This window comes from Prionailurus bengalensis, chromosome B2 (genome assembly GCF_016509475.1).
Source record: "Prionailurus bengalensis isolate Pbe53 chromosome B2, Fcat_Pben_1.1_paternal_pri, whole genome shotgun sequence".
NCBI classification, from domain to species: Eukaryota; Metazoa; Chordata; class Mammalia; order Carnivora; family Felidae; genus Prionailurus; species Prionailurus bengalensis.
In genome coordinates this window covers 147,205,313-147,222,736 of record NC_057349.1, presented here as the reverse complement: position 1 = coordinate 147,222,736, position 17,424 = coordinate 147,205,313, and positions in this window count along the sequence as shown.

The window sequence follows — 17,424 nt, the reverse complement described above, 5'->3', positions numbered from 1 at the left end:
AATGAGAGAATAGTGCCTGCGAGTGTGCGTGGTAAAGAGGAAAGGTCTACAACGATGTGAATGGCGATTTCGCTTTCATCATCATTATTATGCTGGAGGTAGAATATCATAGCATAGTTAGAGCATAATGTAGTATAGTTAATGCCAGCAGCAGCACTAGTCAGGCTTCCAGTGTGAAAAAATTCTCTAATGAAATCCAAGCCACTGGTATATGGGGATGGAATGTGTTCACGCTAGGGAGCACAGGTGAATGCCACTTAGAGACCTTATCATCCAAGCCACCTTTTTCCCTCTAGCTCTTCATGGCAGAGTCAGGCTGAAATAAGAGGAAAAACGGGGGCAGGGCATGGGGAAAAGGCCAGAGACCCCCATCTGTGCATCCCATAGCTGCTAAAGTCCTGACAGAAAATGTTAGTGATTGAACCAACGGTACAGCCGGACAACAGAAAGAGCAATGACAAAGGCAAATGTGTGATCTATTCAGTTCTTTCACAACCACATTTAAAGACCAAGCTCCCAACGTCCAGAAAATGGGGGTGGGGGGCATGGGCTAATTAACAGGCTGTGTCTTATCCCTTCCTGGATACAGGGAAATTTAGCTTGATAAATACAAGCCTTTACAGTGACTGTAATTACATTGTTGCTATATAGCCATTTCACAGATGGGAGAATTAAGGCCCAAGGAGAGCACGTGAAGCCCAGGGGGTTCTGAAGCAGAGCCCATGTCAGGTTCTCTGAACAACCACGGAGTAGAGGTCTTAGTAGAACGGGCTCTTTCTTTGAGGAAATAACAATGGCGAGAGCCCCACCAGTTCCAGTGTAACAATTTTATACACATCCTACCTTGCAAATTCCTTAAAAATGTATGTATATTTAATATGGGCATAAAAACCAATGTGTCAGCCTCGGCTCTATTCACACCTTGACGTAGTTTCTAACGGAGAGGGCAGCAATAAAATTAAAAATGTGGTTAACGTCCTAACGGTGATTTTGTTGTTTCGCGTTTGACATAACTGACCAAATGGGACATCCTCACTTTTAATGTGGTTTTATTTATTTTTCTTACACCATTTCTCCAGCACTTCTTCTTCGCACATGACATATTAATACATAATTCAGAGCTTTTATGCCTCCCTGCCCTGTCGGCGTGATTTCTTGTGCTATTGAACTGCTCTGTTTATGACCAAATGGCCCAAATGTCTTTGATTATTCATTTTGGGGGGCAATTTCTAAAAGCTGCTGGGAATTTTAACCCCCTAAATCCCAAATTGCTTTTTTGTGTTGCAACTATTTGTCTAAACTCTGGCCCTGGCCAGTAACACTCTACCTCCGCCTAGAGCATCCAGTGCTCTGAACACTGACCAATACGGCGTCCGCCCTGGGGACGTGAAGGGAGTAGGAGCCCCATACTGGGGGACAGACACCCCAGTGGGTACAGAGCCCGGGGTCTTTGCACCTTTTGTCTGAAGTCTTCACGGCCATGTTCTGAGCTTGCTGACCACCATTTGTTGCCCTGTTTTTATTGCTAACTTCTGTCATTTTGAGAGTACAGGATCTCCCTGACTAAAAGTTCCTGAAAAAACCCCAGGGAAGCCCAAGCCCCCATCCCAGACCTCAGCATCCCGTGTCCCCTCTGCCGCTCTCAAGGGTTCTGCTGGTGCCTCCTTCCAATCTTCTGGGAATGAGAAAATCTTGTCAGCAGAAGAGTAAAATTATGTAAAATAATTATAGAGTTTAAAGGCCATAGGAGGCCTTGGAGAAGTCAACCTTTTTATTGCAGATGAGAAAATCCAGAAATCACACTGTGTGCAAAGGCCACAAAAGCAGTAACAAGTGTTTACCTTGAACCCAAGTCCCTTGCTCTCTAGAATGTGCTTCTTCCACTCCCAACTCATGAAGGTTTTCACACACACATGGTCACCGGAGGCCTGAGAGGTGCCCATACACACACAGACAGGTGTGCATATAAATCCCCAGTCCTACCTCACATCCAGCTGGAACGTTCCATTTCTTTCCTCCGCACCGGGCTTTCCACAACTAGAAAGAGCCCAAAACAAGAATAAGGAAAGAGGAATGAAACTGTCAAGAAGCTTTTTCTTCGGCATCTAATTTTCCCCTCCCTTGGCTAATTAGTTTCCTACACTGTGTATTCTTACAGCCATCAACCACGTTTGCAGTCGATCTGGTCCAGCCAGACTCAGCACAGCCCGGGGTATGTCCAGGAGGAAAGCCAGTAATTTGCTAGACATACGTGGTAAGTGAGGCAGGTGTAAGCCCATGACGGCAGGTCCCGGAGTGGCAACGAATGCTTCTGTCTTCTGAAAGTCCTCCTTCCTCCTTTCTTCCTCTTCGCCTCCCTCCTTCCTTCTCTCCCCCGTCCTCCCTCCCTCCTTTCCTCTTTCCTTCCTTACATCCTTTCTTTTTTCTTGTCTTTCTGCATTTCTTTTCCTTTTTGCCAGAAAAGAAGCAGCCAACAGGCCTCGGTAGCCTACGGGATCTTCCACTAAAAGAAGAGATGTCATTCAGCCATCATTTACTCACGTCTTTGTTCATCCAGCACTTCCTGTGTTTCCACAGGCACTGGGCTGGAGTCCCAGGCTACAGAGGACTCAGAAGCCAGCTCCCGCCCCTAGCTGGGCACTTGGGTGTTCGCTCCCAGCTCTCTTCGGCCAGTCCTACCTGGTACATCTGAAATGTGCAGACCAGGACTGGGACGCCATCCATTAAAGTCACCTTCTAGTCATGCTTCATGGATCCCCTTGCTCAGGACAGTGAGTATTACACACTTGGCTGCCAGGGCAGGGAGCAGGTCCACAGGTATCCACCCTCCCAAGGGTCCCAGGGGTGCCTTCTCCCAAGACAGTGCCAAGGAGAAAAAGTGAAAGTGTCTGCCGCTTCCCAGATTTGCTCACTGTCTTTTTATTTTTTTTAATTAAAAAAAAATTTAGAGGCACCTGGGTGGTGCAGTCGGTTAAGCGTCCGACTTCAGCCAGGTCATGATCTCGCGGTCCGTGAGTTCGAGCCCCGCGTCGGGCTCTGGGCTGACGGCTCGGAGCCTGGAGCCTGTTTCCGATTCTGTGTCTCCCTCTCTCTCTGCCCCTCCCCCGTTCATGCTCTGTCTCTCTCTGTCCCAAAAATAAATAAAAAACGTTGAAAAAAAATTTAAAAAAAAAATTTAATGTTTATTTACTTTTGAAAGAGAGAGACAGACAGAGACAGAGCATGTGCAAAGGAGGGGGAGAGAGAGAGGGAGACACAGAATCCGAAGCAGGCTCCGGGCTCTCAGCTGTCAGCACAGAGCCCAACGTGGGGCTCGAACTCACAAACCAAGAGCTCATGACCTGAGCTGAAGTCGGACGCTCAACTGACTGAGCCACCCAGGCACCCCTGCTCACTGTCTTAATTGAGGATGTGATTGTGCCGTGTGCCATGATTTTCTAATAAAAGCACAGCTAATAATGATTAAACACTCACCTGAGCCAGACACTGTCTAAGCCTTTCTTATGTATCAACACACTCTAACATCCCAGCAATCCGAGGAGGTAAATATCCAATCACCCTCTTGTGGACTGACTGGCGCACTTCCAAGAGCCACACGTGGAAGCCCCGGTCCCCCATGTGGTGGTGTTTGGGGACAGGGACTTGAGGGGAGTAATTAAGGTTACGTGAGGCCTGAATTTGATGAAACTGGGGTCCTTCTAAGAAGAGGAGGAGAGTCCACAGCTCTCAGGACTCACGCACAGAAGGAAAGGCCACATGAAGACTTGGAGAGAAGGTGGTCGTCTACAAGCCAGAAAGAGAGGCCTCACCAGAAACGGACCCTTATGGCACCTTGATGGCAGAGTGGCAGCCTCCAGGACCGCGAGGAAATACGTTTCTGTTGTAGATGCCACCCCGCCGGTGGTATTCATGTTACGGCAGCCCCAACACCCAGCCCCATTGTACAAATCAGGAAAGCGAGACTAGTACACAGGAACCCGCGTTTCCCCACAGACGGAGCCTGCACTGTCACACACGAGCCTTTGCTGTCTCTACCAAGAGTCCACAGTCTCACCAGAGGGCTGTTCAAAATACCTCCCTCCGGTCATGCGTGAACACATTCTGATACACTTTCGGTCAACTGTTTTCAAACCTGGATCCGAGTTCCCCAGAACTGCTTTGAGAGTCTGCAAATATGTGATTCGAATTTTAAGCCTTCCTGATACATAAAATAAAAACATAAACCAACACAAATACTCCAGTATGTTGTGAATCAAATGTAACACGTCAGGTGACATCAAAATAACTAGAAGTGTCATTAGTAGATGTTCTCATAGACAGTGTCATAAAGTTTACTTACAAGACATTTAAATATAATATATATAAAATACAAGTATGTGGCAGAATCCTTGTCATATATAGTAGACTATGTGATGATATATGATATAAAATTATGCATAATAAACACCATTTTAACCTGTTTTATGTACAGAGGTTTGTACTAGTCCATGCAGGCTGCTGTAACAAAATACCGCAGGCCGGGTGATTTAAACAACAGACATTTATTTCTCATAAACTCTGGAGGGTGATCAGTTTCCACTCTCCTCCTGGCTTGCAGACGGCCACCTTTCTCACGTGTTGTGTCTTCACAGAAAGAGCAACTTTCTCGTGTGTCCTCTTAACAAAGCACTAATCATGGGGTTCCCCCCCATGACCTCACCTAAACCTGTCACTTCTCAAAGACCCCACATCCCAAAACCACTGGGGTGTCTGTCCCCCAGTATGGGGCTCCTACTCCCCTCACGTCCCCAGGGCAGACGCCATATTGGTCAGTGTTCAGAGCACTGGATGCTCTAGGGAGAGATAGAGTGTTACTGGCCAGGGCCAGAGTTTAGACAAATAGTTGCAACACAAAAAAGCAATTTGGGATTTAGGGGGATAAAATTCCCAGCAGCTTTTAGAAATTGCCCCCCAAAATGAATAATCAAAGATATTTGGGCCATTTGGTCATAAACAGAGCAGTTCAATAGCACAAGAAATCACGGCGTGTTATGGCTTCATACTGGTGTGTGTTGGGATAGCGGGCAGGGTGGATCACAGTTCAGTTCTTAGCAGGTTTCCATGGGGATTTTATCTAAAAACAGAATTTTATTCCTTAAAATTTTTGAGAATCTTTATGAGCCATGTTCTTTTAGGACCCAAGAACTTCATCTGTCTCCAAGGTTATAATAGAACTTATGGATTGTTGGGGCGCCTGGGTGGCTCAGTCGGTTAAACGTCCGACTTTGGCTCAGGTCATGATCTCGCAGTTTGTGAGTTGGAGCCCCACGTCAGGCTCTGTGCTGACAGCTCGGAGCCTGGAGCCTGCTTCCGATTCTGTGTCTCCCTCTCTCTGACCCTCTCCCACCGTGCTCTGTCTCTCTCTATCAAAAATAAATAAATGTAAAAAGAAAAATTTTTAAAAAGAACTTACACATTGTTGTCAATCTCTATTTACATTTTCGTGTCACAACTGGGGGAAAAATCTTTATCCTCCTTTTATTTTCCAGTACAGGACGTTCACGGCAGTAATGTATATGGAGTTTAAGGAACAAAACAGATGAGCATAGGAGAAGGGAAGGAAAAATAAGATTAAAAATAGAGGGAGGTAAACCATAGAGACTCTTAAATACAAAGAACAAACTGAGAGTTGCTGGAGGGGTGGGGGGTGGGGGATGGACTAAATGGGTGATGGGTATTAAGGCAGGTGCTTGTTGGGATGAGCACTGGGTGTTGTCTGTAAGTGATGAACCACTAAATTCCATTCCTAAAACCATTACTATATGTTAACTAGACTGGATTTAAATTTTAAAAAAATAAAAAATAAAAGATAAATTTATGCTTTAAAAAAATCATTTATTAACGTGCCTTTGAACATCACTAAATTTCAACCAGCAAAAATACAAGTCAGGCAGAGTGGTGTGGACCTCTCTTCACCCACGTGTAGATGTCAGAGCTCTCCGTCTGGGTGAATAGATGCCACCAGGGCCTGTGTGCATGTGACCATGGACATCCGTGTCAAGAGTGAACAATTACCAACCTCGTGGAGAAAATATAAGCTCTGTACTGGTGTATGGTAAGCAAATAAAAAATAGGCACACACACACAAATCCTTTATCACTTCCCTAATATAAACACGGAAAGCTCTACTAAACAGGATTTAAGATTTTATTTACAATTTCGTGCTGAACCTAAGTGGGTTTCTTTTCGATTCAGAGCTAGGCAGCTATGTCCAAATGAGCAACGGCTTTTTGGCTTCAGCCAAGGAGCTGCAGCTCAGGCTGTAGGACTCGGGGACCCTCAGCAGCCATGGCTACAGGATGAGCCACTGAGGCCTCCTGCCCTTCCCACCTGCAATGCCCAATTAAAAGAATGATGGGATCTGAGATCCCGAGCAGCAAAACACAAAACAAAACAAACACAAAATAAAAATTCGTTTTTGTCACAAATTCTTGCACGATAGTGCCGTCTTTGACGACACCACTGAAGCACGTTTAGTTTTTAATAAAAGTGACTCTGAAGTGAAAGATCTCAGGTGTCTGCCCAAAGTTGCCTCTTTAAGAACTTGAGAGCTTAGGGGTGCCCGGGTGGCTCAGTAGATTAAGCCTCAACTTCGGCTCAAGTCATGATCTCGAGGTTCGTGAGTTCGAGCCCCGCACCGGGCACTGTGATGATAGCTCAGAGTCTGGAGCCTGCCTCGGATTCTGTGTCTACCCTCTCTCTCTGCCCCTCCCATGCTCATGCTCTGTCTCTCTCTGTCTCCCCAAAAAATCAATAAACGTTAAAAAAAAAAGAACTTGAGAGTTTATAAAATTGTTGCATCACAACCTGATTTTTTAACCATTCAGGGGCCCCTCTTTCCATCTACATGGTGTGGGGGGCAGGGAGCAATCTTCATTTAATTGAAATACTGCCCACCATCCGGGGCTTCTCCACATTTTGTCTCATTTGGCACTAAGTTTATGGCTCCACCGAGATTCAGGCAAAACCCGGGGAGCTGAAATCAGGAGATTCAGTTCTGCCTTTCCGTGTTTCAAAAACGCAATCTCCACTTATTCCGTAATTTCTGTTGAAGGCCCTGTGTACCTGGACTTCAGCCATGTGACTATTTCTTTTAAAAAAAAAATTTTTTTTTGACATTTATTTATTTTGAGAGGAAGAGCGTGATTGGGGTCAGGGCAGAGAGAGAGAGGGAGACACAGAATCTGAAGCAGGCTCCGGGCTCCGAGCTGTCAGCACAGAGCCCGACGCGGGGCTCAAATTCACGAACCGTGAGATCATGACCTGAGCTGAATTCAGATGCTTAACCGACTGCGCCACCCAGGCGCCCCTCATGTGACTCTTTCTAACATGGCCCCAGATCACGTGCCATCATGTACACCATGACTTCCTCCTTTCTTTTTGCTCATACCCCACAACCTCCTTCAAGAACCCTTATACCAAGGGGCCCTTGGGTGACTCAGTGGGCTGTGTCTGACTTCAGCTCAGGTCATGATCTCACGGTTCGTGAGATCGAGCCCCACAGCGGGCTCACTGCTGTCAGCACAGACCCTGCTTTGGATCCTCTGTCCTCCTCTCTTTGCCCCCCCCCCCAACCTGCATGTTCTCTTTCTCTCTCAAAAATACATTTTTAAAATGTATTTCAAATGTATTTATTTAAATGTATTTCAAAAGTACTTTTTAAAAAAATGTAAGAGTCCCTGTACTGAAATAATCGAGATTTAGTCAGTGTTTCCATTAAAATTCAACTTCCGAGGATTTATAACCATGTCATAAAATGTCCCCTGGAACAAAAGGAAGTCAGAGCTCTTGTGTGCAGAACTCCACTGAGAACCGTCTAAGAGGATGCATTCAGTTGCTTCGAATAATGCACGTCCACCAAGTACGTCAGCCCCACCCCTGTAACTTGCAGATGAGCATCCAGGGTAGCAGAAATCCTCCCTGGGTTCCCTCTGAAGAATAATTTCCAAATGGACCTCAGTGGGGGCAGAAAAGGGGAACAGCTTATACGGAAGTCCCAAAGCAAAGCGTTGCCCATTCTGAAACACCACTGAGGAAAAGTTCCCTAACAGAGATACGAAAAAGAATCTCAACGCCCAGAACGTATCTTCAAACAGGCTTTGTTCCAACTTCATCTCTGATTTTCTTGTGTGTGTAGGTTAGACAACCAGCTGGAGAACACAGGTGTTAAGAACAACCCCGAAACACACAAATACACACGAGGGGAGAGACAGAAAATGAAAGGGCAACGACAACAGAAACACAACCTCTTCCGTAGACAGTGTCACGAAGGGTCAGTCCTCACAACTAATTGAAACAGATACTTCTCTTTCCAAATTACTCACTTCCTATCCTAGAGGAAGTCTTAAATAGTCTGTTTGATACAAAATGAAACACCAGAGAAAAAAAGGAGAGGTACAAACCCAGAAGCGTCCACACACAGGGTCGTTGTAGAAAGACACACGCACAAGCCTTCTCCCTTTTCACTAATTTTATCAGTTGCTTAGTCCTTTGAAACGCACAAAAAAGCCGAGGATATACTTCCATCTAGAGAATCGCAACCTCCCAGCCACCTGACAAAATTAAATCGGTATCACAATAGCATTGAGTCTCTCAGCTCAAAAAGCGGATTTCACTTAAGTGTAGGGCACTTATCTACCTAAGCACATGGGGGAAATGATATGGAAAAAGAGTGGTAAAGACTTACTATAAAGTACAGTAATCAAGGCAGTGTGGTATTGGTGAGAGAGAAGACAAGTAGATTAGATCAATGGAACAGATTCAAGAGCCCAGAAATAAATCCACAAAAATATTGTTGACTGATCTTCCATTAAGTGGCAAAGGCAATTCAATGGGAGCGAAGATAGTCTCTTCCACAGATGGTGTCGGAACGATTGGATGTTCACATGCACAAAATAAATCTACATGCAGACCTTACACCCTTCACTAAGTTAACTCAAAATGGATCATAGGCCTACGTGTAAGCTAAAATGCCGATAAGATAACGTGAGAGAAAACCTACATGACCTGGGGTATGATAATGACTTTGTAGACACAACACCAAAGGCATGATCCATGAAAGAAATAATTGATATGCTGGGCTTCATTAAAATGAAAAACTTCTGCTCTGCAAAAGACGGTGTCAGAAGAGCGAGAGCACAAGCCACACAGTGGGAGAAAATATTTGCAAAAGACCCAACTGATAAAGGACCGTTACCCCAAATACAGGAAGAGCTCTTAAAACTCAACAATAAGAAAGCCAACAACACAGTCAAAACACGGGCCCGAGACCTTAACAGATACGTCACCAAAAAAAGCCATATGGATGGCAAATATGAAAAGATGCTCTACATCATATGTCATCAGGGAGATGCAAATTAAAGCAGTGGGATATCACTACACAGCGATGAGAATGGTCCCGGTCAGGAACCCTGACGGCACCAAATGTTGGTAAGGATTTACTGCTGGCGGGAATATAAAATGGTGCAGCCACTTTGGAAGACAGTTTGGCAATTTCTGTCTTGTTTGGCAATTTAACAAAATTAAACATGCTTTTCCCATATAACCCAGCAATTGCGCTCCTCGGTACCGGCCCGAAGGATCTGGAAACTTAACGGCCACACAAAAACCTGCGCACCGATGTTTACTGCAGCTTTATTCGTGACTGCCAAAACTTGGAAACAACCCAGATATCCCTCAATAGGTGAACGGATAAACTGTGGTACGTCCAAGGCAATGGGACTCTATTTAGCCCTTGAGAAGAAATGAACCATCAAGCCATGAAAAGACATGGGGGAAACTTAAATACATAGCACTATGAAAAAAAAACCCGGTCTGAGAAAGCTACATACGGTATGATTCCAACTGTATGATATTCTGGAAAAGGCAAAACTACAGACACAAGAAAAAGGGAAGTGATTCGCGGGAGTCGAGGGATAGGGAGGGATCGGTAGATGGAGCACAGAGGACTTTCAGGTCGATGAAAATACTGTGATGCTATCGTGCTGGATACATGTCAGGATACATTCATCCAAACCCACAGAGGGCACAGCACCACCAGGGCACCCTAACGTGAACCGAGGACTCTGGGCGACCATGACCTGTCTGTAGGTTCATCAGCTCATGAGTGAGGTTGATCCTGGAGGAGTCCGTGCGTGGAGGGGTGGGGGGGGTGGGGAGTGCACGTGAGGAATCTGTAATTTCTTCTCTGTTTTGCTGTAAACCCGAAGCCCGCTCTTTAAAAAAAGGCGGGCGGGGGCGGGGATTAATCCAGGTAGCTGACGCTGAAAATCCGTATTTCACGGAACAGGCTCTAGGAGAGGGAGGGGAGGGGAGAAGGGAGGGAAAAGACAACGTACAAAAAGAAAAGGAAGAAAACGAGAGAAGCAGACCGCAGCAAACACCATGATAGTCTGAAGGAACGGGGAGATAGGGTGGCAGAAAGACAGACAATCAGCCGGTTCCGCAAGAATGGCACTTGGTGAAGAGTAGAGACGAGAGGCAGGTTTGAGGTCCTAGAGGAGCGCTCAGTGCGTCTCTCTCTCCAGGTCGCCCAGGCGCCGTGCACCTGGCCAGTTCCCGACTATTGGCACCCTACTTTTCCTCTCTTTAGCCTGAAGACCTCTTCCTCGGGTTACCGCATCCTTCGCTGAGAAGCTTCTGGTCACTGACACGCCCTGGTTTCCTCCAGGACCCCGTGGGCAGTAGTAGGAGAGAGAGAGAGCTTAATTCAGTGTTTGCGAGGACATTGAGTGGCTGCAGCCAGCGGGGGGGGGGGGGGGGGGGGGGGGGCATTTATTTAGTGAGCAGCTACTACACTCTGACCCCGAAGAGAGCAAGACCCCCTCCCGAGGCGTCATTCACGCACCCCGAGGGTGGCCTGTGCCCCCAAGGAGAGGACCGGCTGAGGGGAGGCTCCTGCTTGGCCCAGAGAGCAGCATGGTCACCAGCGACCCACATGGCATCTGGGAGAGTCAAAGAGTCAGCCAGGACTTGTGGAGGGAGGGGTAAGACTGACACCAGCTTGAGGACAGAGGAGGGCTGCGGGGAGGCAGAGGCAGGAGAGTCGCATTCACAGCCTCCCCTGTGACAGCAGCTGTCCTGGGCTTGCCTCACATCCATCCTACAGCAGTGTAGACAGCCTGCTTCACCAGATGAGGGCAAGAGGCCTGAAGAGTTTGAGTTCTCCCAGCACCTGGGTGGCTCTGTCATTTAAGCCTTGGACTTCGGCTCAGGTCACGATCTCATGGTTTGTGGGTTCGAGCCCCACATCGGGCTCTGTGCTGACAGCCCGGAGCCCGGAGCCTGCTTCGGATTCTGTGTCTCCCTCTCTCTCGGCCCCTCCCCCTCTTGTGCTCTGTCTCTGTCTCAAAAATAAATTAAAACATTAAAAAAAAAAGGGTCTGAGTTCTCTGTTCGGACCCCATGGGCACTCCGTGGTCGATCTGAACCCAGACACCCCTCACTTCAGAACCACGCCCCCTCCAAGAGCTGGGGAAACTGAGGTGGGGGTGGGCAGAGGGGGCTGCCTCTCAGGGCGGGGGACCGAGCCTGCCTTAACCTCCAGCTAAGCTGCCGGCCTGGGAATCTTCCCAGAGGAGTCGAGATGCTGCAAAGACAGCCTGGCTTCTGTGCCGAGTCAGGAATAGAGGTGCATTCGATGCCTAACGCCTGCAGAGCAGCTACGATGCTGAGAATTCCAGCTGAGACATGCAACTAGGAGTCGGGACGAACCGGTTCAACAGAAATCATTCTGGCTGTGTCCCTCTTACCAGTGGCCCGAAATGGGGAAGCGCTTAAACCATAACCACTCATCATGAAACTGGAAAGATGCGGTTTGGGAGTGACGGAGGCACATTTTGGCTATCTCTTTAATTTTTTTGTAAGTTTATTTATGTATTTTGAGAGAGAGAGAGAGAGAGAAAATATAAAGAGGGGAGGGGCAGAGAGAAGAGGAAGACAGAGAATCCCGAGCAGGCTCCACACTGTCAGCACAGAGCCCGACGTGGGGCTCGATCCCACAAACCATGAGGTCATGACCGGAGCCAAAACCGAGAGTCAGAGGCTTAACCGTTGGAGCCACCCGGGAGCCAACTGTCCGTTCAATTTTAATGACAGCAGAGAAGAAGCGGGATAATTCATGCTCAGCCGTCCACCTTAGGACGCACGGTGCCTACACTTCCCCTACAGAAGTGAGCGCCTCACTTTCGCATCTGGGTGTGGATACGTGCTGTGCTGGGATGCCCGGAGCTTCCTTCCGTGGGATGCCAGACTCCTTCAGTCTAGCCAGTAGGGTGCTGCCTCTCACAGCCAGAGAGGCCACCTGGCCTCTCCATCCCACTGCCCAGCAAAGTGCCACCAACAGGTGGACACACAGCCCCGACAGAGCTGGTGTCTTGGCCTGACCCCCAGAGGCAGGTTATAGTCTTTCCTCTTGCCCCTGACGTTGCTAAGCTTAGACAAGGTGACTGGGCTCTGGTGGGCAGGCCATCTTTGCAGAATGGAGCCTACGATGGCCCAGCCATCAGAGATGAGCCCTCCACGGATGTGGATGCTTCCGCTTCCCCGCCCGGTTCTGGTGGCAGAGGCTCAGGGCATTTCCTTCGTCGCTGTGAGGAACTCAGCTTTCTCTCCCGTGGGGATAATCAGTGCACCCCCTGCATCGCTCAGGCCGTCTGCTGATGTGAACTTGGAGCCAGAAACTCCAGCTGCTCACTGGGCTCTCCCTTTCTTCCAGAAGCCACCTCCCTGAACTAAAGGGTTGGAACGGAAGTGGGGAAGGAAGAGAGCACTTTCAGTCGGCAGTAGAATACGATCAAAGTGCGATCTAGGGAGCACAGAGTAGAAAGACTCCATAGGATAAACTTAAAAGGACCTCAGCTGCCTGAGAAATCCTGGACACGAGGAGTCTAGGTGATGATGAGCCTGTGCCCAAGGGCAATGCGGCCAGTGGCGACGGCAGACCAGGAATGAATAGACAGCATCATAAAGGTAAGATTGTCAGAACCTGATGTCCACCTGGAGGCTTTGTCCTTGTTTCTTGCCAGCCAAGAAAGCTTTGGCGTAGTCAAAACTGGGGAGAGGAATTTTCTTGGAACTGATCTCCGATTGCATTTAAAAAAATGTAGGCATGGGGCGCCTGGGTGGCTCCGTCGGTTAAGCGTCCGACTTGGGCTCAGGCCGTGATCTCATGGTTCGTGAGTTCAAGCCCCGCGTCGGGCTCTGTGCTGACAGCCCGGAACCTGGATCCTGCTTCGGATTCTGTGTCTCCCTCTCTCTCTCTGCCTCTCGCCCACTTGCACTCTGTCTCTCTCTCTCTCTTTCAAAAGTAAATAAATATTAAAAAGGTTTTTTTGTGTTTTTTTTTTTTTTTTTTTTTTTAATGTAGACAGCTCTACTTAGGCCCTTGGGAGACAAGTTCTTGCTCATATTCTTCGAGGGCGTTCCTCACTTGAGGAATGTTATGCCCTGACAAGCAAAGTTCCTATAAATGTAAATAAGCTGGAAACGAGGCTCCAGGACAGGAACAATCAGATTACAATTCGGCCACACTGGATAGGCCTGTGATGATTACAGATCCAGATCATGGGTTAGCAGGCCAATGTACAACCCAATGACAGGAACCCATTTTCAGGCTTAGTCCTCACAAGTTACTGTGGAAGTGACTCCAAGGTTTCTGGACCTGCCCAGGCTACCCCATGTCCTGAAAACAGATAACAGCGGGTGCTGGGGCCGCACCATGGCAATAACCCCAACATGTGCAGCCTGATGACGGTTTAGGAGAAGAACGGGATATTGCGTAGACGTGAAACAATTTTTTCTAATAAAAATTTCAGCCAATGAGTTTTGTTGCAGGTCTGGACTAGCTCCCACGTTGTTAGAGTAGCGATCGTAACAGGCCCCTTGGAGAGTCAGATCTGTCCATGGGAAACCCCAGTGTTAGACTGAGTCCCTCCAATGCATCTAAAATGGGATGTTCAAGGGCTCCTGGGTGGCTCAGTTGCTCGAGCGTCCGACTTCAGCTCGGGTTATGATCTCGCCGTTCATGAGTGTGAGCCCCACGTCAGGCTCTGTGCTGACAGCTCAGAGCCTGTACCTGCTTTGGATTCTGTGTCTCCCCTTCTCTCTGCCCCTCCCCTGCTTGTGCTATCTTTCTCTCTCTCTCTCAAAAACAAGTGGACATTTTTAAAAAATTAACGTAAGAAAACATTTTTGTTTAATCACACAAAAAAATGGCACATTCACACTGTTCAACACTAGCCCAACTCATAATTCAGCTGCTCACTCAGGCTGTGGAGAAACGCCTCTGCGTCTTTATTTGTAATATTAGAAACTCATGCTCTATTTTAAAGAGTTTTATCACGCTCATTGAAGAAAAAGACATCCCCTCTGTAAAATCTAAAAGTACGTTGGGAGAATGTATAACAGCTTACTGTATTCAAAGTTTAGAGACGCAAAATTGAGAGGATCGTCTTGACTAATCTGTGCTGGTGTGAATTCCTAATTTGGAACGGTGTCCTCCCAGCCACATGCCCTTCGGCTCACCTGCTGGTCTGGACCCAAGCTGCAGCTGAGGGCTGGACAGGAAACAGAGTCTGAGAAAACCGTCTTGTGAAATGAACCCTCTTCGATGACTGCCAACGCCAAGGGCTCGCTGTCCCGGGACCGCAGCAATGACGTCATCTGAGACCTTGTTAGAAAGGCAGCCTCTGCTGGGTGGCTCAGGTCAGGATCTCGTGGTTCATGAGTTCGAGCGTCACGTCGGGCTCTGGGCGGACAGCTCGGAGCCTGGAGCTGCTTCGGATTCTGCGTCTCCCTCGCCCTCTGCCCCTCCCCCACTTGTGCTCTGTCTCTCAAAAATGAATAAAGGTAGAAAGAAAGAAAGAAAGAAAGAAAGAAAGAAAGAAATGCAGGCCCTAAGGCCCCCACCCGGACCCCCTGAATCAGATCTGCCTCGCTGCTGATCCGTCTGGTCGTCAAAGTTTGAGGAGCATTGGACAGGAACGTAGCTCTGTGTCCGAGTCCCAAATCTTCTCACATGGATGTCACCCAGCAGTCGGGGCCCTGTCACTGCTGGCTCATCCAATGACAGATCCAACAAAAAGCCATTTGCCGCAAGATAATCAGATTGATGTGCTAAGAAGGCAAACTCTCCACAAGTGCTGGATTGTCAAGACAATGGCCTGTGGTTTACTTTGGCAGCCCAGCCATTCTGGTATTCAAGCCTTAAGGGCAAGAAGGAATTCTTTTGGGAGAAGGGATATCAAAGGTGACCGAAAGAGGCAGGGCCCGTGCTTCTGTCTGCCACTGAAACCCAAGCTAAGGGATCACCTTTTAATTCTGGTCGCAACAATAAACCACAACATTTGTGTAATGCCTTTTTCTTGGCAAGGCACTTTTCATGTGCATTATCTTTATTGACTGGGAACCAGGGGACGATTCAAACACGACATACAATTACTTATTCTAATCTTTATCAGTAGCTGGATTTTCTGTGTCAGTCGGATCATTGTGGTTTCATTCCCCGGCCTGGTGACTTATCTTGGAGTCGGCGCTTAGACCTGATTTGGAGCTCAACTCCGAACACGCACGTCATCAGCCCTCCCGCACTCCTTTGGCTCATGCGTACCCCACACGCCCGGGGCTTCCCTGACAAGGTGGGGACCCCAAAGCTCCAGCAGGAGAAAGACGACAAATCCCTGGGAACGTGGTTGTACTAACGTTCACTGCAACAGCACCAACTCAAATATCCATCTGCCTTCCCGAAGTTTAACCTTGAGAAGAAATGCATTCGGAGAAGGAGAACTACCCTCTGTTCAGGGGCGCCTGGGTGACAGTTAAGCGTCCGACTTCAGCTCAGGTCATGATCTCACGGTCCATGAGTTCGAGCCCCACATCGGGCTCTGTGCTGACAGCTCAGAGCCCGGAGCCTGCTTCGGATTCTGTGTCCCCCTCTCTCTCTGCCCCTCACCCACTTGCACTCTCTCTCTCTCTGTCTCTCAAAAATAAAAACATAAAAGAAATTTTTCAAAAATATCTGTTGTCCATAGCCATGGCGATTTTTTTTCTCCCCGTTAACCAGAGCTACTTTCCACAGTCCATTATGACACCCCTCTTCTGACTATTTGTCGAATATTCATGCGGTTGCCTTTTCTGTAAATTGTGACACTCAGGAGGCAATTTTCCTGAATGAAGATAAGCAAAATTTCTCTAGGATTTATACCTTTCTTCCGTATCTATTTGCATGTCCACGCGCACAGTTTCATGTTTTCCTTTAAAGAGAGAGTGGGGGACGGGGGGGTGGGGGACGGAAGAGGGCATACGAGCCTGCTGTAAATACGTGTTTCAGCTGAAGTGAAAGGCTGGGACATGATGTCATTTTCTCCACGTCGCGGAGCCTGCATTCGTCTTCCTCAAAAAGGGGGGAGCCCCACGTATTTGAGACAAATTTTGCTGCGCTCTGAATGATATGTGCGCTTTTTATGTTTATGAAACGACCATCCAGCAAAAAATAGCAGGCCTAATATTTTGACATGAAGGTCATTTGAAAGTTTTACTGCCTGCAAGTGTGATCCATTTTGTTGACAAAGAGCTCTCCCAGGGCTCTTTAAGATGCCCCAGCCTTCTCAGCTTTTCTCGGAGTCTGGCATTTCTGCCCCCTCCCTCTTTACCACCTCCCACCAGACTAATTATCAGCTCATTAAGGCTGTCCTAATGAATTATGTTGCAGCATTAAGAGAGGGTTTAGGACAAATGTCAGTGTCAGTGAAGAGGGGGAATGAGCTGAATGGGGGGGGGTCACAAACTCCATCCACGGGGCCACCGAAGCTTCTGCGATCTGGCCAGACTCTGCGCGCACGCACCAAAAACTCATAAATATTTCAGCTGCGGTGAGGTTCCGATGGATGTAAACGCGCTCTTGGGAGAAGCCGGCTCCCCTCCGGCTCCTTGGCTTTGCAGATGTAGAAATTTCCCGCAGGAGACGTGGCCCACGCATGTCTGAGTGGACACCCACGCGTCGCCCGGAGAGGATGTCAGGAGGGAAGGGGACCCGCAGGGCATCGCGGGGGACTCAGAAAGGCCAGGACGGGAGCATGTGGCTTTTCTGCTGAGATGACCAAATACTGACAGGGGGGAAACTGCCCGCACAGTCTGGCTCTATCTTTTTCAAACACACACACACATACACACACACACACACACACACACACACACACAATTACAACCTTTACTACTTGCTCATTTCATTCTTCTGGGTGTTCCAGAGAACAGAATAAGGTGCTTCTGTCTTTCTTCAACCTTCAGGACACTTGCTGCCCCGAGAACAAAGATGGCCTTTTATGCTCCACTTGTCCCCAGCATAGCAGCACAATAACCAAGTGATACAGACAGCAGCCCCAAACTAAA